General features: G+C 46.4%; 2 non-coding genes across 2 annotated transcripts; both read left to right on the forward strand.

Annotated features, from left to right (window-relative positions):
* Nucleotides 1-11,546: 11,546 nt before the first annotated feature.
* On the forward strand, nt 11,547-11,759 carry LOC149868910 (small nucleolar RNA U3). The gene has a single exon (XR_016441521.1). It is a non-coding gene; the product is annotated as a small nucleolar RNA U3 (small nucleolar RNA).
* Nucleotides 11,760-13,242: 1,483 nt separating this feature from the next.
* LOC149868911 (small nucleolar RNA U3) lies at nt 13,243-13,455 on the forward strand. Its single transcript, XR_016441519.1, has one exon. It is a non-coding gene; the product is annotated as a small nucleolar RNA U3 (small nucleolar RNA).
* Nucleotides 13,456-21,058: the final 7,603 nt, after the last annotated feature.

Raw genomic sequence — 21,058 nt, forward strand, 5'->3', positions numbered from 1 at the left:
TCATGTAAGCAGCATATTTGTGACTGCAAAAGAATCCACCCCTACACTATTATAAAAAAGAAATATTTTTTTTTGCACAAAGACTCAGGCTGATCCTAAGAGAATAATCAAGTAATGCCTAGGTTTCCTTGTCAGTAAATTTCTGTGCAGTACTCTTTCTAGGAGAGAACTGTAGGAATCTGCATGCTGCTGATGCTGTTACTAGCAAAGCCAGGCTCCGCATACCACTGCTCCCTATAGCTGCCAGCTGGAGAGGTCCGGTACTCAATTCTAAGACAAGGCTTGGTTTTCCCCATATTGAATAGGGGAAAAGCCTTTGTCTTGCAATTGAGTAAATATAGTAAACAGAGCTTCTTTCTTGGAATTTTTTTCTGCCTTTAATACTGGAGCTTCCAGTTGCCTATGGGTACATGTACATGCCACGATATTTGCCCTTTCATGTGCTGCAACTGTGTGTCTGTTTACACAGTCAGGATTTCCTGTTGTTTTAAAAGTCTTAGTGGTGCATTAAAGTCAAACTCTTCGGAAGTAGTTTAGTTTGGCTCCCCGTGAATTAAAGCATCGCCTCTATGGATTTTATTGCATTTGTTGCAAACACAAAGGCACTCAAAGATGTGTAATTACCCTTTTTTTCCACCGGGGGAGCTGTGCTATTGTTGTAACTCAGGCCTTTGTCTACTAGATGCCTTCAGAGTGCTGCTGCTATTTTTTTTTTTTTTTTTGCCCCTGTTCATCCTGCCATCTTGCACCGCCACCCAGCTCCCCTGCTCCCATACCTGCGTGCAGGCTGGGCAGTGTAGGGGTTGCCAGGTGTTGGGGAGGGACAGATGGAGCTACCATCTGGTGACAGATGAGGGTCAGGGTCCCCAGTGAGAGGGGGGCATCTGTCTGGGCACAGTGTGAGTGGGAGGCACAGTAAGATGGGGATCCCAGAGTGCCAAGAAATCTTAATCTGCTTCTGTTCCCACCCCCACCCCAATCTGCCATACTGTTGCTGCTCCCCAATCTGCCATACTGTTGCTGCTCAGCTTGGGCATTCCCTGGGGTTTGACCCTCTCTGCTGTTTCATATGAGGATACAAAATACAGGAGGTAGACATGCATTCTCTTTTATAGAATTAACCTTTAATGTTTTATTTACCTTTTAATTTTTTTTTATTAGTAAACACACAAGTGATACAGTTACACTTGTAGCAATCCAAGCAGAGAGCTAGTCGTAGTTCAACAACTAGCAGCTACGTTGATTGAGGGCACCACCCTCCCCCACTGCAGGACATTTAGAAGACAGGGGACCCCAACCCCATTTGGGCCACAGTACCCCATATTTTGGGGCACACCCCCTGCAAGGTAGACATCCAATGGAGGGAGGCAGCACACAGGTAAGAGCACAGATGTTGGCCTGGAAGTGTTGCGAGCACTGCATGATTCACAGACGTTTCTGAAAGATTATTTCTACTAATTACTCTGATTATTTCTACTTATTATTTTATTGATTATTTCTAATGATTACTGTGAAAGAGGGCAGACACCTACCCACCAGGCACTGACACCGAGCAGGCAGGCCACCCCATTGTGTTAAGGCACCTAAGGAAGGAAGCGCTCACAAAATAGCACAATCAGTATTTGACATGCAGATGACTAACATAGCTTAGTCACAACTAGCATGGAATAGTTATAATATTTTAATTTGAGCAACAAAGACTTATTTTTGTAATTTAAAATTTAAAATGTATAGTCAAATGCTAAATGTTTGGGGTCTGTGATAGCTACCTTTTGACTTCTGAAAGTGACCAGTATTTTTATGAAGTGTTGTGTTGTATTTTTCTGTCTTTGTTTGTGGTTTTGTGTTTGTTTCATACATTCTGATTAAGCAATAGTCGGCTTTTTCAACAGCACCTTCAAACTGCAAGTATTTCTCCTTACATTTTTATATTTGTGTCTTCTAAGTTTTTGTGTTTGCGTTTTTTGTGTTTTTGTTTTGTGTGTTTATTTTCTGGGTTTTTGTGTTTGTATTTGTGTGTTTTATTCCAAAAATATGCTTCCTCTTCCCCCCTGCATCTAAAAGGTGGTGAAAACAGAGGGAGCAAAGAAGCTGTATTTAATATTTGGCACAAACATAGAGAACAGAAGTCAGGATGGAATGCTTATTTATAGTAATAGTCTCTTGATCAGAATGTATGAAAAGATGGGTCAACTAGAACCAGACTGTTGGTATATTGTTTTTTATATATTTAAGGGACCAGCTTGTGCTCGTTCTACACTGACTTTTGGATAACTTCATAGCTTATGTACAACTCGGCTGGAATAGATATAGTATTGTAACCCAGCAGAGGGAGGCACCAACCACACAGCCTTGATAGGCAGAGCACACATGGAGCCAGGCAGGCCTACCTGGAATTGTGACACACACACTGCATGCTTCACAGGAATTTTTGATAGTTTTTTTTTCTAAAGACTACGCTTACTCTGATTATTTCTGATTATTACATTGAATAGTTGGAATAGCAATAATATTTTAACTTGAGCAACACAGACTCAGCTGACCAGACCACAAAGGTTGGGCTTCACAAACTACAAAAGAGCACAAGCATTACTGTTACGTGACAGCAGGGCACCCTCCCCCTGACACTGATTATTAACTATTATTGGAGGCAGCACATTATCATTAGAGGCAGATTATTATTCTTACTCCATTATTCTTATTATTGTAGATGGACCTAATTGGGCTCATTGTACTCACAAGGTACAAAATAGCACAATCATTAGGCAACAGGGCACCCACCAAGTAGGCCCAGGACTGCAGAGCTTGGGGCAGGTACCAGAAGAAGGCAGACACCAAGGAAGGAAGGCCAAGACGCAGCGGAGAGAGAGATAATTATTATTATTGTTTACCATTAGGAAACGACATAATGCATCAGACATCTCTTGAGAATTCTCTATGTTCTATACAAAAATAATCTTTTACCCCAACACCAAACCTTCATGTTAATTCTCTTGCTGTACCTGCTGGACAAAATGAACAGAATGCCCAACAGTCAGCTGATTGTCACCCAGCACCATACCATGACTTTGTGCTCTTTTGTATCTTGAGAGTACACTAAGCCCAAGTAGTGAACTAGAGGCAGGCGCTCAGCACTGAGACATGACTTTTTGCTGTTTTGTATCTCGATAGTACACAACAGTCATATACTAGAGGAAATACACTGAAGCCAATTTTTTTGGCTATCTTTGATGCACCCATGACTTATCTACAAAACCGAAAAGAAAAGGACCATTGCATCCAGTATTTTTTGAAAGAGTTAATAAAGAATTTTTGAGTAAGTACATGCTTGAACTACCTGAACATTTTTAATTTTTCAGCATTTCAAAATCTTGTGCTGTGTAGGCAGGTACACAAGGAAGGTAGGTCAGGAGGCAGAGCACATAGCCCTGGAAGTAGGATACACACAGCATGTTTTACAGATAGTTCTTACCCTGACCAGAGACAAAATAATAGCATATTAATATTAAAAAATAAAATTTACAAATTAAAATTATTATTTGATGTGCATGTTCATTTGCTTCTAAATTAACACACTACAGACACTTTTGTCTCTGTTTAGAAACTGTCTTGAAGGAGAGGGGGTTAATTTTTTTATGCACTGTCTAAGACCATTATCAGCAGTATGATTATAATCATCATTATTCTCATTTTTTTCATTATTATTAATCTAATGCTAATAATTATTAATCTAATGATAATAGTTATTTAAGCCACGGAGGCAGGTAGACAGGCAGGTAGCGAGGGATACTAATAGCGATAGGCACCTGGCAGAGAGACATTGCGAACATTGCCAGTCTTGTGAGGCAATGCAAATGTGTACAAGGAAGTGGCATCAGGCATCATTCTCAGGCTCCATACATGATCAGTCTGCTTCTCTTCACAGTGGCTGTGGAAATGGGATGGAGCTGTCCAGCAGCTCACTGGGGAGGGAGGGGGCACAGGGATGGGGGAAGAGTGGCTCATGCTGCTGCGAGCGCTCCCAGATGAGGAAGGGGAATGGGCATGTGCAGATCTGTGGGTTGCCACTGTGGGCAGGCTGCCACTGCGGGCCTTCATCCAGTCTCTGAACCTCCTTAGTATGCACTGTTGCTTGCATTACCCTTCACCTTCCTTTACCACAATCAAATCCATCCACCCTATTTACCTGAAAGTTGAAGTAAACAATGCCCCCCTCCTTCCCTTTATCATGTTACTTGTCTCTATTTTCGCATCTGCCACTCCTGCCTTCCCTCCTCTCTCTTCCTCCCCAGGGCCCAGCCTAGTGTCAAGTGTCACTTACCAATATGTAAAGGTGCCAGCTGTGGAGGATGTCACGATATCTTCTTGCAGCTTCCATGTGGCAAAGCAGCTCTCTTCTTGCACTTGACTGCTACAGAGCACTTGACTTCAGCCTGCACACTTCTTGACCACTGCATTCACATTCCTGTGGCCCCCCCCGGGGCAACTCTTCCCACTGGGCTGAGTCCTTCTGCTTCTGGTGTGCTGTCGTCTCTCATCCACCTCAGACATCTCTCATGATACAGCATACACATACCCTGACCACTGTTCCCACAATTTCTAGGCTTTGAGCTGGTCAGAAAAAGCCCCCCGCCCCCCTCCACCCTCATTTTGGAGAAAAAAACTCCAGATGTGCTGAAGTGCCAGGCTGGAAAAGAGCACCAAAACCCTGTCCGAAAAGAGCACTAAAACACTGTGAAAAAAATGCACCAAACAGCGGCAATGCATACGGGGTGCGTGTGCACTCCCTGAGAGTGCTGGTACACCCCCTGACTGGCCATGCTCCCCGCTTAGGCAATGGGCAGAGGGGGCAGATGGGAGCACCAGTGTTCCCTCTGAGAGTGCCGATATGGGAATGGGAGTGCTGGATGTATGCTGCGGCCACTTCTGGGAGCACCGCAGCCACTCCTGGGAGCAGCATGGCTGCTCACCAGATGGTAAGTTTTGCCATGGGAGGACCACCCCACCTCAGGTCAGCAAGATTGGCCACAAGGGACTCCTCCCCTTGTCAGCAAGATTGTCCACAGGGGACCCTCCCTGGTCGCTGATTGGTCATGGGGGGGGAGGTGCCCCCCCGACTAAGATGGCACCAGTCACCCTTGGCACCAAAAGGCTTCTTAGGGGGCAGCATCTTTGGGAAGCTTTGCAAGGTGCTTCACTGATGTGGGAGTGGGAGATGGAATGCTTGTGGTACCCCCATGCCCAGCATACAGGGATCCTGGCAAGCAAGACTTCTGAGGGGGCAGCACCTTAGGGTAGCTTTGCAAGAAAGAGTGCCCCCTCCGCCCCAAGAGCATCCCATCTAAAACCCAGCTCCAAAAAAGCGGCAATACTGCACCTGGGAGAGAAGGTTTTACATCTGAAAGAGGTCAATTAACAACTTCTCAGGCCAAGCTCTCTCTGTTCTTCCTGAAGTAGAGGGCCTTTCCTTTGTAAACAGTTTATTCCCCACCCCCCCACCTCCCCAACACCACCATTGCACTTGGTCTGAGCCTATGCTTGGGGTTTGTTTTTTCCATCCTTCTACCACTTTCCCCTCTCCGCATGAGCAGGCATTTTTGTTGTCCTTCACAATTAGGGAGCCAGATGCAGAGAGACAGAGTAACATGAGGCTTTATTGTAAGGAGCATCAAAACAAGTAGTGTTGAAGCAGTCTGTTACTTGGGCTTCTTTGCCTTTAAATCCCACCCCATCCAGAACTGGTCTTTGCTCCCTGAACCACAGTGGTGCCTGCCTGGCCCTGCTGGCATTAATGCACCCCTCAGATGACTCCACTGTGGTTCGGGGGAACAGGCTCAGCTGTAGTGCTCCTAGCTATCTCATGGACAAGATGAGCAGAGCTACTTTGCTCTTTCTGGGGTGGTACCTGCTTTTTGATGCTGCACTTCTTCATGCACTGCAGGTCATCCTTTATCAAGTCTTCTGGACATTGACACAGCAGTGTGTGGCCATGTCCAGAAACTGTCCCATACTGTCTGGCAACTGCTTCCTGAAGTCAATTGTGTTGTCAACTTCTCCCGGTCCTCATTACACTGAAGCAGCTCCTGGACTTTGTCCCATCAGCCATTTGCAGCTGACACTTGGGTTTGTGCCACTTCAACCAAAGCCTCCATCATGCTCTTTCAGGACTGTCATTGCCTGCGGCACATATTCCTTGAGTGTTCTGCTACAGTGCAAGCCGGGGTCCAAGGTTTGGAAGCACAAGCCTGGCTGGCATCAGGGGTGGTGGCTGGTAAACAAATGAAAAAAAGTGTTTCTGTTTAGTCACATTTCCTTCCCTGACATGCCAACCATTCAAGAGGATGGTTATGACCTCCACCCCCTCCTGTGTCTCAGAACAGGCAATGTGATGAAGCTCCTCATTTACCAACAAAGACATGGTGATGGGCTTGAGCATGGGCCAAACAGGGCCTCAATGCCCATTCAGATGGCTGGTTAATGTTCCATAATATTCCCAAAATTCATCACACCCACTTATGTCTGTGCCTGTCTTCCCCTAGCCTTGCAGTCCCGCAGAATCAGGGCCAATTAACTCTCCCTTTGAGTGGTACTATTATGGTAGCTATTGAGATGTAGTTCTGTCCATCACACACCCATGTTTCTGTGGGGGCAGGGTATTTTGTGGGGAGAACTGCCTTGCAAGTCTTTTTTTTGGTACCCAGCAAGATGCCTCATGTTGATCATACAGAATTTATATCTCATCTTCAATTTACAAATAGAAGAAAACAGATAAAAAAAAATAGAAACAAAGCGCAGATATGGTGGGGACATTCTGACAGTTCATGCTGAAATCCTGTGACAAATCTGCACTCCTAAAAAAACACTGCTGAAGTACGTAGGTAGTGTTAATTTCTTTTGCCACCTGATCACATTCCCTTGCTTCACCTTCATAGAAACAATTTCCTTTTTTATGGCAAATACACCTAACGTAATAGACATGCTTCCTCAGATATTAAATAAAAATCAGCAGCTGATGCTTCTAAACCTAGAATATTTAGGTTCTTTCACAATTGTCGATATATCATAGAAGACAGTTGTAGCTTTGCTTTTTAAGCTGGTAGAGCCAAGTTTGTTCTTGCTGTAACTAGAGAAGCAGATTCTTTTTGCTGTCCTTGCAAAAGTATTCACCTGATACTGGCTCATTTGGACATATCTGTAAATATAAGCATTCTGTACTCAGGATTCTCAAGGTTTCGTCTGGTCCTACATTAACACAAGAACAATATGGCAGAATTGTCTCTGTCTGATTGCAGAATTAAAACTCTTTTGAAGCCTAGCTTGATGACAGTTGTCTTCACCAACGACTTGATTCATCAGAACTCTTCCCTTATCTCATTGGATATTTTTTTTCACTATGCTTACTAGGATACAGTAAGAGCAAATACAAGTTTCAAAAGGATGAGATCCTGTGCATCCAAAACATCACTTTTAACTTTGCACGCCATGACTGACCTGCCAGGACAACTGTTTTTTTCTGCAAAGATGTTGTTTTTTTAGCCAGGAGTGTTATTGCAGGTCAGGCCTTTTTTGGATGAGGTCAGTAACCAAAGAATGAGGGGGCACATCCAACAACTATGCTCCATTTTTTAGGCAGATTGTTCTTGGGTGTGGCTCTTCATCGATATGACATAAGCAATTATCCTGAAGCCAGGGCACCACTGTTCATCCTACTAAACACCATGGTAAACACCAACACGCCCCACCAAACACAGTTATGGGGAAAAGTTCTGCTGCACCAACACCCAGTGCCCTGGGGTTACTTATTGATATGCAGATAAGAGGTCACTTGTAATAATCTGAAAAGTGGCCCTGATGCTTACATACAATCAACCTTGCTTGGGAGAATCCATCAAGGATGACAAAAGAGCACCAAATGGAAATTCAGGAGGAAATGTGTGAGGACTGGGATGTGGAGAATGGTGAAGAACTGAGTGAAGACTCTGAAATGAAAAATCTGGATGACATGGGTAAGGAGGAGGAGAAGGAGGAAGAGGAGGAATTGTTGCTAATTACCCTGCTGTTGGTCTTGGACTTAATGCAAAAGATACAGGTGCAGCTAATGATGTCAGTGTATACATTCATCCTGCTTCTCAGCACTTTCAATGAGGAAATGCCCGCATGTAGACGTGCCTTGTGAAAAAGGACACTTAGATATGCAGTGGAGTGGAATAGCCAAGAGGCACGTGCAGAAGTGTAAGCTGACAGGGCTCTGTGGATGAACCTCAGGAGCAGCAACGGCAGGGTCTGGGCTCATGAGAGCAGCTTGGATTGGTGGGAGCGAATCATGCTGACCACTTGGAACAATCAGCAGTGGCTGGGCACATTCTGAATGACCAGGAAGACATTTAATAATATCATCTCAATACTGGGGCCACAGATTGTGAGGCAGGACACTAACATGTGTCAGGCCATCGCGACAGACAAGAGGGTGGCCATGGTCATCATGAAACTGGCCACCCTGTCCAGCCTTTGCTACATAGCCTTGTTGTCGGGATCCCTGCCCCAGGGTCACCTGTTGGAGACTGGACAGAACCTAGAGGGGTGCAAGTGGCAGGGTTTTGGGTTGACCATGACTTGGTGGAGGTGGGGGGTATGACTTAGCAGAAGGCTGCCAGTGGTGGGGTGGGGACTGTGGTGGGAGGGGATTAGTAATACTGGGGTATTACTTCCTGGTTTACTGGTAAACATGTGCCTCCTGCTGTAATTTATTAGGAAAGACAGCACTGGGGTAGTTTGGTATTTGGCGCCCCCTGCTGGAATTTACAAGAAATTGCACACCAGGCTTAATTTGTTCAAAAGCCCTGTACATGCAAACACAAACTCGACATGCCAAAATAAACAAGATTAAAAATTTTAATCCTCTTTAAATTAATGAGGATTAAATGCTGTGGCATGTACAAGTCCCCTGTGAATACAATGCAAGCTTTTTGATCTCTAACTTAAAAAAATCAGCCTCTGAAGAGAGATTCCATTGAAATGGAACTTACCAAAGGCCTACTGCTGTATTTGTGGAGACCAACTATCTTTCCTTTAGTTTCTTGTAGAATTCCTGGAAATATGCAGAAATCTGGAAAACCACTTCCCAAAACTGAGGAGAATATTCACAGCTGATGTAACTTACCACAGTTTTAATGAAGGGCCACACTGTCACCCTGGTGAGGGGCTGCTCCGCCCGGCACAGGAGGCAGTAGTGGCCACACAGGGCAGGCCTAGCTTGTGGCAGTGTCAACAGTGGTGCTGCTGAGCTCTAGCAGCTCTGCCCATTGTACAGTCGCTCCAGAGGCACTGCCTAATTGCAGCCTCTGCTCTGCCAGGGACATGCCTTGGGGCCTAGCACAGGAAAATGGCAGTGCACCCCCTCCAGCTGCTCCCTGCATCTGCACCCTCATCCTCCAGGTTCTTGCATGCTCCCAAGCTGCCTTCCCCACCTCTGGCCCTGCTGTCAGAGCTCCTCTCTGGTAACCAGCTCCCTCCTTGCTCCGGGCAGCGCCAGACCTGTGTTTGTGGCCAAGCAAAGCCCAGCAGCTGCACAGGCATCTCTTGTGAGATGCCTGCAACATGTAGACCCTGCGACTGGCAGCTGGGAACTGCAGGCACGTGGAGGCGCTCACAGTTAGCTGCAGCACTTGGGTTTTGGGGTTCTTTTTCGCAAAACTATTTATTTCTATATAAATAAATCTTTATACCCATACCTCTACAAATTGGTGTCATGACAAATATGGTTCACTCATCCAAACCACCCACGGACAGTGACACCGCTCTCATTCCCATTTCAGTAAACACATATTAACTGTTCTTCACCTTCCTGGCTTTTCTGATCTTAAAATTACTATTTTTGCTATTACAGAACTAACGCTGTATCAAGTGCTTTTTTGCCCTTTCCATACACGGGAACTTTATCACTGATTCTTTCTGTCCAGGTCAATCCTGGCTGTTGCATGGATTCCCTGGGAAGCAACCGCAAAGGCCCCTTACTTCCATTTCTCCTGCATCCCAAGACATGCAGGTCTCAGCCCCTCTACTTTTTCCCACCCTCCAAATCTCTAGTGGTCTTCATGCCCAACAGGAACAGCCTTGTCAGCTGTTAATTGCAGAACTAATCCCTCCTTCCCCCCCCCGACACCCTCCAGCTTCTACCAGCCAGCCAGTTCCTTGTGCCTCAGTGCCCCTGGCCCTGCAAACCCCATTTCTCAGCTCTGCCCTGCTCCGTGCTCTGTTCCATGCAGCGAGTGTGCTGGTTCTCAGTTCTACCCTCCTGTGTGCTCTGTGCTATGCAGCAAATGCATTGGTTCTCAGCCTTCTGCCTTGGCTCTTCTTCCCTTCCTCCAGTTCTCAGGGCCCAAGACAGCTCCCCCATACTATCCAGCATGACCCCTGCTGCCTCTAAAGCCAACCTCCAGAACCTCTTTCTCTGACCCAATCCCAAATCACTGAGACATAAGCAAGACTCAAAGACTCCTTTATTAGTAGTATTTTTAAAAACCCTTTATTTCACTCCTTTCTCTTCACCCCCCAGCTCATGTCAATTAATTGTTCACATGATTTTTCCCTCCCCTTCCCTCCCTTCTCTGCCCTGGCTGGGATCCTGCTGGCTGTGAAGGGAGGGAAGCCACAGGTGCCACCTTGGTCTCCTCCAGGCTACATGTCTCCTTCCTGCTCCTCTCCCACCACAGGGGAGGACTAGAGTCTTGGTTCCTGCCCACTCCCTTACTCACCAGCCCATAAGGTATAAGCCACAGTCATGCAAGTCCAAAATGACAAGATGCTTTCACCTGAGACTGCTGTAAAAATGCTGCCATTTCATGACATCACACCATACCGCAGACTTATGACATCATGGCATTCCACAGACCTCCGAAGTTGCACAGGTCACCAAGGCACTACATCATTCAGCTGTAGTGATGGTTGAGCATCAGATGGGGCTGCCGGCTCCCCCTAAAGATCCTCAGGGTGGATTTTCACTCAGAGCTGACAGGACAAACAGCATGGGACAAGATGGTGGCCAAGACCAAAGAGAGACTGGGACTATGGCAACTGTCCTGCCTGTCAACAGGTGGGGAGGGGGGCATGTAAGTGTTTCCCCCGTCACTCTTAGCTCAAAGGTGCTATTCTAGCATGGCACTGCTGGGTGCCGGCAGGAGCCAGAGACACAGTTCCTATCTTGCCAGGCCGGGTCAGGGTCAGTCAGGGTCATGGATGAATGGTTCCAGGGAGCCATTGCCTGGCCCAGAGGAGGATCCTGGAATTGCGGGCAAGGTGCTTGTTGGCTGCCAGGATGGCTGTACGCTGAATAGGGAACAGGGTGTCTAGGAAAGCTGTGGCAGCAGCATTTGGTGGCAGCGGCTGTGGGCATGCGGTGAAATGGCAGCTGGGCAGGGCTGTGGTAGTGCTGGTGGGGTGCGGGTGCCTGGCAGGGGCCAGTGCTTGGCAGAGCAGGGCAGTGCTGGGTCATGGTGCCCTGGGTGCATGTGCAGCTAGGCTGGGCTGGGGCTGGCAGGACTGCTTCTGAGACTGTACTTTCTGGGATCTTTTCAGTAGTTGGTATCTAGAGAGGGGTGTCTAATAGGGATTGGTCTTGCTAGCCCCAATGATGAATCAGAGTTTTCCTTTCTGAGAGTGAAATCAGTAGGCAGGGCTGTTTGCACACAGATGCTGCTTATACTTGATGACTGCTCAGCTCCTTACAGGGAGCTGATAGAAGACAGTACAGGCTGAGTAGCTAGTTTTTGTTACTGGCTGTTTCATACTAGATTTTTTCTTGTTGTACAGAAGGAGCTTTATTGAAGATTTGAACTAAAGAATTTGGAATGAGGATGCTTGTCCTCAGGGTCAGCTGAACCCACAGATTGCTGGGCTTGGGCCTGCGTGTAGGATGCTTGTCAATGGGTTTAGGAGTATCTGAAGTCCTGGGATGATAGGTCAGAGGATGCTTGCTCATTGTAATACTGTAAAGGAGACCTAGAGTCCTGGCTCCTGTCCACATCCTTGCTCACTAGCCTGCCAGCGCAGTTCCTTCAGCCATTCTGCTTTTCATCCAGCTGTCCTAGCTGCCTTGCTCCATCTTGGAAGGAGGGAGAGAGGTGAGGACCAGATCCCACCAGGCTCCCCGTGCTTGCAGCCCTGCTCCAAGCTGCGCCGTCATTGCGCTGGCATCTCCCAGGCCTATTGCCCCAGAGTGGTTCCAAATCCTACTTGTGGGCCCCAGAGACAAATGTCTTCACTTTCCCCCATGTTTCCCTCTGCTAGAAACTACCTGCAGGCATAGAGTTACCATACGTTCAGGTTTTCCCAAACATGTCCTCATTTTGAGTTCTCCCATCTCCATCTGGGTGGTTTTTTGAAGTCTGAACAAACTTCCGGGATTTTGGTCTGTTCTGCTGGGGTGAGCAGGGGAAAGTGATTGGAGGCAGGGGCATCACATGCATATGCAGCCCCTGAGCTGGCCCCAGCAGCCTTAGCCCAGGCACCGAGGGCCTGTGGGGGCTGCAGCCACAGCAATCTGGCAGCATGTCTTTTGGCCAGCAGCCAGAGCATGGCTCTGGCCAGTCAGGCTCTGGTTTCCAGTGGTCACATGCACTGCCCTGCCCTTTTAAGGTGCAGGTTTTTTTGTCACCGATATTTCTGTAGATTTATTTCTGGTCACCAGAATATCTGTTTTTGCAAATTAAAAAAATAAAATGTAGTTCCCATCAAATCCAGGTAAATCCTGAACACTCCCTTTGTTTCCTTTTCTTCTGTGCAGCCTGTACCCATTTGAGCAGGAGGAGGGACCTAGCTGAGCAGGTTTCCTCCATGAAGGAGCCAAAGACATGGAAGATGCTTTGCTGTCTGGGGACGTTCTAAGTTCCAAGGCACTGGGCTGTGTGGCACTGCTGGGTGAGGGCTGTGCCACTGCCAGATACCAGCAGGCAGGGAGCCACTGAGTGCCCCAGGCGAGGCTCCCAAAAGCATGGGCAAGATCCTGGTTGGTTGGCAGGATGGCTGCATGTTAATTAGGGAGCAGGGTGCCTGGGAAAGCTGCGCCAGTGGCATTTGGTGGCAGCAGCTGCGGGCACATGGTGAAATGGCAGTTGGGTAGGACTGTGGCAGTCCTGTGGGTGCAGGCATGTAGCAGGGGCTGGTGCTTGGTGGGGTGGTGTTGGGTCATGGTGCCCTGGGTGTGTATGTGGCCAGGCTGGACCAGGGCCAGCTACATGTAGAATTAAGACTGTGCTTTTAGGGATCATTTCTGTAGTTGGTGACTAGAGGGATGTGTCCAAAAATGATTGGTCTTGCTAGCCACAAGGAGAAGTTGTAGTATTTTCTCCTGAGCATGAAGCTAGTAGGTAGTGCTGTTTGTGTACAGTTGCTGCTTGCTCTTGATGACTGCTCTTCTTTCTTTGGGAAGCTAGAGGATGAAGGTGCAAACTGAGTGGTTAGACTTGCCATTACTGTCAGCAGTTCAAAGACAAGTTTTGTTTTTGCTAGTGATAAGTGCTTTACTTTCCCATGTGGTACCTTTTCCAGGGGGAGAGAGACCAGGAGTGGTGGTGTGGTGCTATAGACAAACCTGCAGAAAAACTTCTGGGGGCTGGGGTAGAAGCTTCTACGTTGGAAACATAAAGAAGCAGAGAGCTGATGGAAGAAGTAGATAGAACACAGGGGAGACTGGGAAATGGTGGAGAACAAGTAAAAGAAGAAAGAGTGGGATGTCAGAGTTTCAGAAGACCTGAGATGGAGAGATGAAAAGAAATCACTACAAAGGGAGAAGCAGAGAATTGAAGGAGAGAGGGCTAAGGGACCAAAGCAACCTGTGAAGAAGATAGAAGAAAACAATAGCTGGTAAAAATGCAGATGTGGAAAGAGGGAAGATGGGGAGAAAACAGGGGAGCTGAATTAGTCATTCAGCTAGCACCCCACAGAGGGTAAGTAATGTATTATGGACAGCCAAAAATATGGAGCCAGTGTGAGGAAGCAGGGCGCATTGCAGCATGTTGTATATTAACCCACTGCTACAGATGTAATGGGACAGGCCACAGGCTGTCTGGAGAAAATAAAATGTACAGTACGTAACAAGGAAGGGCACGTATAAAAAAAATGCCCGACCACCTATGCCAGCAAGGCAAGAAACATAGAAGAAGCAAATGAGGAGGAAAAAGAACCTTGGAGGGTGAAGACAGAATGAAAATGGAAAACCACGCAGTGGAAGAAACACCGCAAGAGATGGAGATGGGGATGAGACCATGCGCTGACATCGTAACAGAAGCAGCTGGGCAAGAAGTGATAGAGGAAGAGGAGGTGGTGGAGCAAGACAGGAGCTAAGGGAAAATGGAGAGGCTGAGGAAACAGAGAATGGAAGAAGGAAAGGGACAGGAAGAGGATGGTGGGAAACCAAAAAGGAAAAGGAAGAAGCAGTTATAATCAAAGAGGCGGAATATGATCGACTGTGCAGAGGAAGACAATATAAGGGAGAAAAAGGAGATGAGAAAGCAGCAGAGAGAGAGCGAATGTGGAGAGACAAAGAAGACGAGAATGAGAGAGAGAAGAAAACAGAGGAAGAAGATCCATCTCTGAATAGGAAGGTGAAAACCAGGCCAAAGATAATGGAATGGCTGAAAGGAAAAATACACAACATAACGACAATGAGCAGTAGCATGGAAGACCTCTGAGAAAGTTTGCAGCGGAGGTTATAACAACATCCTTAAATGCATGAAGTATATGGACAATGAAAAATGGGAAAAGATAGAATCCATTTTACAAGGATTAGAAGCAGACAGGAAAGCAGCAAAATAATGGAGAATGATTACAAACACTTAAAGAAGAGATGGACAGAGGGACCATCATGGTGGTCAGGAACAGAAAGCGATACGGCAGCAGGAGCGGCATTCCTGATAAAGAACTGAAGAATATGGATAAAACAATTCTAGGAGATAGTGTGCGAGCAATTACTGAGACTGGTAATAACGGGAGAAGAAAAGATAGAAATCTTTAATGTTTATGTGCTCTCAGAAAGTGCCCAATGGACAGAACTATTCCAGCAATTAGAATTATACATGGTGGATTGGGAGGAAACAAACAATTGTTGCTGACTTCAGATTTGTGGTAGAAGAAGGAGACAGGGAGGGAAGTAGCACCAGCAAAGCAATGGATACATCAGCACAAATCCTGAGGGAAATGATTAATAATGCAGGATTGGTAGATGTATGGGCGAACTCCAGAACAGCAACAAGATTTGATCCCAAAAGAAGAAGGTCTTCAAGAATAGACCTAGTCCTATTATCAGAAGGACTGGAGGTGATGCAAAAGAACATGACAAAGTTTGCAGTGAGTGACCATTGAGCACTACAGGTCAAACTAAAAACAAGCCAGAAGTGGTGGAAAGGAAAAAGAGTGTGGAAGCTAAACATGAGATTGTTAGAAACGAACAAGTGTGTAAGGAATACGCAATGCTATATAAAAGCTGGAAAACAGTAAAGGAAATGCAGGATTGGTAGATGTATGGGTGAACTCCAGAACAGCAACAAGATTTGATGCTGGAGGAAGGACGTCCTCAAGAATAGACCTAGTCCTATTATCAGAAGGACTGGAGGTTTTAAGATCCCCTGGGATTGGTGCAGAATGAGTAAGAAGCAAACAGGACAGAAGGCAGTTTAAAGAAACAAATGAGAACTGAGAACCCTACAGAAGGAACTAGAGAAGCTGCTAAAACAAACAGCACAAGGGGAAAACGAGAGAATAGATTGCCGAAAACAAGAGCTGAATCACCAGATGGTTTAGGAAGAGAGCAAAAGAAAAGATCTTCTTAACTCAAGCCCTATGGACAGAAGAAGGAGAAACATGGAGCAAAATCTTCCCAATCAAACTCAAAGTAATGAAAAAGGAACTGCAGACAGTGAAGGGAGTATAGGGGGCAGAGGGGACTCCCCAGCATGCTCGGCAGCAGACCCAGAAGTGGACCAGAAGCACTTCTTGTCTACTTTTGGGTCAACCGGGAAGCACGTGGGGTCCCCCTGCCTCAGCGACTGGTGCCTCTTGGGTTTGGGGGGGAAGCTGGGGTCCCCCCGCTGCCAATCACCAAGCTAGTGGGGTGCAGGGGGCCCCCTTCCAGTCCACTTCCAGGTTCATTGCTGAGCATGTGAAGGACCACCATCCCCCACCCCCAACTCCTATGGGATGCTCCTTCCACCCCAGCATCGCAGTGTTTACGCTGGTACCTTGAGATATGTAGAAAACTCATTTAAAGCTGTGTCTATGTCCAAATTGCTGATTCTCCAAATCAGCATTGAATCTTCAGTTTCAGATTGGGCTGAATCAAATCAGGGACAGTGATCTGAATCAGTGAATCGAATCACTGTCCCTGATTCAGGCTGAATCCAAATTCACATCAAATAGGGCCTGCTTTGCACAGCTAAACCCTAGTTCCTAGCTGTGGAGCAAATTCGGGAGAGAGTCATAATAGTAAAGATGCATTTAGAGGTGATACACAAGGAGGACAGAATAAGATGGATAGAACAGAGAGTACAAAGAGTAGAGACAGTGGAGAGCATCTTAGATAAGTACAGAATATGGATAGGGGCCTGGAGAATGAGGGCAACCCTCAAGAGCAATGAATTCAACAAAGGAGGAGTGAGGCACCTGCCATTAATCATCCAGGTAGGGCCCCAACAATATGGTTGTTGACTTGACACGTGCCAGATCAACACTCGGGATCCCAACATTGCACTGTTAGACAGGAAGGCATGATACAAAATTATATACACACACACATACTACACAAACACCACTATGAGTTCACATACACATGCACAAACACACAAACGCGCACTTTCATGGCTGTGTAAACACTAGGGGACATTTGGGGTAGCTTGGTGCTTTGAGTTATTTAAAATCAAGTGGCCCCGGGGTTACTCGGGGTCACCTGGTGCCAGGGTGGAATGGAGGGGAAAAGCCCAGTGGCAAGGAGGAAACACCTGGGAAATGAAGGGAAAGAAAGCTGGGAGATCAGGAGGGAGATAAGTAGTGGCAAGGAGGAGACAGCTGGGAAACAGAGAGGCAGAAAACTGGGAGATGGGGCTAAAAGGAGGGGCAGAAAGCTGGGAGATCAGGGCTGGAAATGAGGCAGAAAGACCTGAGGGAAAAACCGGGAAATCAAGGAGGAAGGTTGGGAGGTCAATAAGACAAAAACTGAACTCAGGGTTTCAAAATAACAGTTTTATTTATCAGGCAGCACACTATACAGCCCCACAAAATTATTGGTTTCCCCACAGGCACACAGACACTCTTATACACACACCCACACAATGGTACCAGGAGAGGAAAGGCTTGGTGGAGGGAATGGAGTCAAGGTGTGTGGGAAGACAGTCCAGGTCCTTTGCTTGGGGAAGGAAGGTGGATGATAGCTACCTATCCTGGGTTGTGAGTTGATCCTCGATGGCCAGTCAGGGCCTTTTCCAGCAAGGTGTTGTCCAGAAGGGGTCACCAGCAGGGCCTCTGGGTGGATAGGTTGCATGGTGCAGTGCTGGTCCAGATGGAGAGGGCATTCCAAAGAGCTCACACTCTACCACGCTTTTTATAGGGTTGGGCTACCCGTGTCTCCTATGGGAAGGACATGTCCAGGCAAGGACAGTCCTGTTCAGATGCATACTTGCAGATCCAGGTGTGCTCATTGCTTGGTGGGGTTGCTGCTTTCTGTAGGGTCTTTGTCTTCCAAATGTTGGGTTCCTGTAGGTTCTTTATCTTTCAAATGCTAGCTTTTGTCTCTGTTCCTAGGTGAGGTCTGTGGTTCCTGGGTTAGTCAATGCAAGGCAATGGTCGGGTTGTTGAGTTGATGGTCTGGCCGTTGAGTTGATCATTCAGTAGAGGCTTGCTACAATTGTACCTCAAGCACCCTCATCCAGTCCCATTCATTCAGGAACCAATTTACATGAGACTGGTTAGACCTGAGTCACAGTTACAGCATAGGTTATACCCCCACAGGAGACACAAGATGGAGGCTTGACATACAAAATGGAAACTTGACATTACTTGACATTACTTTACAGACATAGGCCTAAGTCATATAAATTCAATATATAACAGTAAAAATCAATACAAACATAATAGGGACATAATGTAATACAATATAAAACAGTAAAAATCAATACATACATAACAAAACATTATTTACAATATAAAAAAGGGCTCATCATTATAAGGGAGTATAAGAATCTAGCTTACCTAGTACTACTTGTAATCACTTACAAGGGATAGAGAGGGCAGAGAGAAGGTCAGAAATGGTTAAAGAAGGGGAGGGAATGCATTTTTAAGTTACAAAAAAAAAGAAAAGCCTGAGGGTTTTGCTACAGGGTGATATATTTCCTTAGACCAACTGCTTGGTTTAACAAAAGATGTAATTTCTTCCATGACTTTTGTTTCCTTTTGCCCCTAGACGATTATGACTACAACCTGGATTCCTGATTAGTTTTTGGTGTGGTCCATTCTTTGCCCTTAGGCTACTCATCTTTTGCATTTAGTGCCCGAGTAGCTGTATTGAATGATGTTTGTTTGCTTTGTAAATTAAACCCTTTTTGTTTAATGGCATAGTCCTTCATGCTGCATGCGTCTGCTCTAGAAGCTGTCCTTTAAGGGAAACTGAAAGAGCTGACTGGAAGGTTCTGTTAAAGGGCCAACATCTGGAGCCTTGAAAGTGATGGGGATTTAGTCAGTTTTGTAGTTGCTCTCTTCCCTCAAATACCACTAATTGCATGTGTAGTTGCGCCCTGTGTGGTGCTGCCACCAGCAAGTATCCTACCTATAAGACTCTTCAGCCTGGAGCTTCATAGATACTCCCAAATCCATATCAGGCATCCTGCATGCCAGCCCCAAGCCTGGAGACCTTAGAGTGCAGATGCCCCCAGTCTTGCTTGCCCCCTAGCCAAAAGGCCATAGGAGAAAGCTAGAGGGAAAGCATAGGAGCAATCCCCCATTCCCACAAATTGTGTAACTAAGATCCTTCTGTTGGCAGGCTATTGTAGATTCTTGCAGTGCAGGCTGCCCACAGTGCAATGGACAGGTCTCCACCCTCAACTACACCAAGTCATTCAAGGTTGGGAAGAATGGGATCCCCCTGCCAGGTACATAAAACCACCTGGGCTGAAACCATTATCATGACATCTCCCCTACACTCTTCCAGCAGATCCTTTTCCCCCACTCTAATGTTCTGCCAGTTTGTTTATTGCCCCTTCACGTAGCTGCTTGCACATTATGCTGTCACCAGAGGATGAGGGGCTGTTATATTGGTTTCTCATTATATGTTGGCGCTTTTACAACAAGAGAAATCAGAAACATTCCTGATGGTTTCCTTTGTAGGGGAAAGGCAATAGCAGTGTGGCTTCTTCTTCTGCCTGTGGGTGCATCTGCACAAGATGTCAACTGAGCAGTAGCCTAATACTGCACAGTAGCATGCTGGGCATAACCTGTGTTAATACACTACAGTGCAGTAGTATTAGGCTACTGATCAGTTAGTGTCTGTAAAATCCTGTGCGCCAGTGTTACTGTGGAGTAGCAGCAGTTACTGTGCATTAATTTAGTATTTGGTTATGCAAGTATTAAACTTAATGCCCAGTAACTATGGCTTATTCATGAATATGTAGATGCACCCTGTTTCGACTTCCTGCTTGTCAGCTACAACATGCCGCTTTATGTCTCTCAGTAGTAACCTGTCTGTGGCCCACACCCTTCTTAATGGTCAGTCCTGTCAAATAGGTGTACTGTATGGCCCTTCTAGCTACTCTGTGGGTGCGTCTTGCTACTAGTGTTTCTGTACACCACACTGGTCTTCCCTTTCTCAAAGCAAGTCATCCACTGAATCCAAAGAGTTATGCGTATCTTCTGCAAAGGCTCCAGATGGAACAAGGTAACAAGGACCATGTTGTACAAAACAAAATGGATCGGGGCTGAGGAAGGCTAGATGTCATGCTGTTCCTCTGGCCCAAGTATATGAGCCAGATCTGCAAACTGGTGACCAGGGCAGAATCCAAAACAGCCTGCTTTCTAAGATACTTTGCAGGACATCTGCTGTGACACTAGTGGGTTTACACACCACCCTACTCAAGCCCATGGACTGTGGAACTATTATGGTCCTACAAAGTCCTGAAACACTTCTGAAATAAATATGAACCGCAGAGTGAAACCCCAATGACGGTTATGACTGCTGTAAGATGCAGGAGATGGTAAGGGCAAAGGGCAGACTAGCCTGTGAGCTTACTACTGGCCACAGCTACCAGGCCATGTGGGAGCGAATCTTCCACAAGACCCACATCTACACTAGGCACTTACTGCACAGTAGCTTGTTACTGCTGTGCAGTAGCATCATGTGACACAAACTGTGATGTGACGCTACTGCACAGTAGTCATGAGCTACTGTGCATTCAGCTTCACCAGGGAGCCCTGTGAGGATGCTACTGCACAGTAACGCCAGTTACTGAGCAATCATTTAGTACTTGGGTATGCAACTGCGAACCTGCAGAAGAAGCACAGGATTTGAAGTGCCAGGCAGATGAAGCTCTTTGGGTAAATCTGATATCTTTTATTACACCAACTGAAATAGTTAGAAAAATTCTTCTTAGCAAGCTTTTGGGCACAAACACTCTTCCAAAACCTTTTGTGCCCAAAAGCTTGTAAAAGAAGAATTTTTTCAACTATTTGAGTTGGTCTAATAAAAGATATCAGATTTACCCAAAGAACCTTGTCTGCCTATGTCTTTAGACCAACATGGTTATAACCTACACCAAGGTAGCTCACTGGGCACTCTCCAAACTGGCATGGAAGTAAAGAGAGGAGCAGAAATGCCTACCAAACTGCCCCAGGCAAACCTGTTAGTGAAAGGCACAAACAATCGACCAGCTCCTCTGGTTCTGCCTATATACCAGGTAGGTGTGGAGGAGAGTAATCGGGCTCCTCCTGATGGTGACAGGGGTCATGACCCTGACCAAAATGGTGGTGCTATTCAGTCACTTGACAAGCAGCCACGAACTCCTACAGCCCACTTTGACCAGTTTAT

Source organism: Crocodylus siamensis, chromosome 3, assembly GCF_052110815.1.
Source record: "Crocodylus siamensis isolate JL-2025a chromosome 3, ASM5211081v1, whole genome shotgun sequence".
In the NCBI taxonomy this organism is placed as follows: Eukaryota; Metazoa; Chordata; order Crocodylia; family Crocodylidae; genus Crocodylus; species Crocodylus siamensis.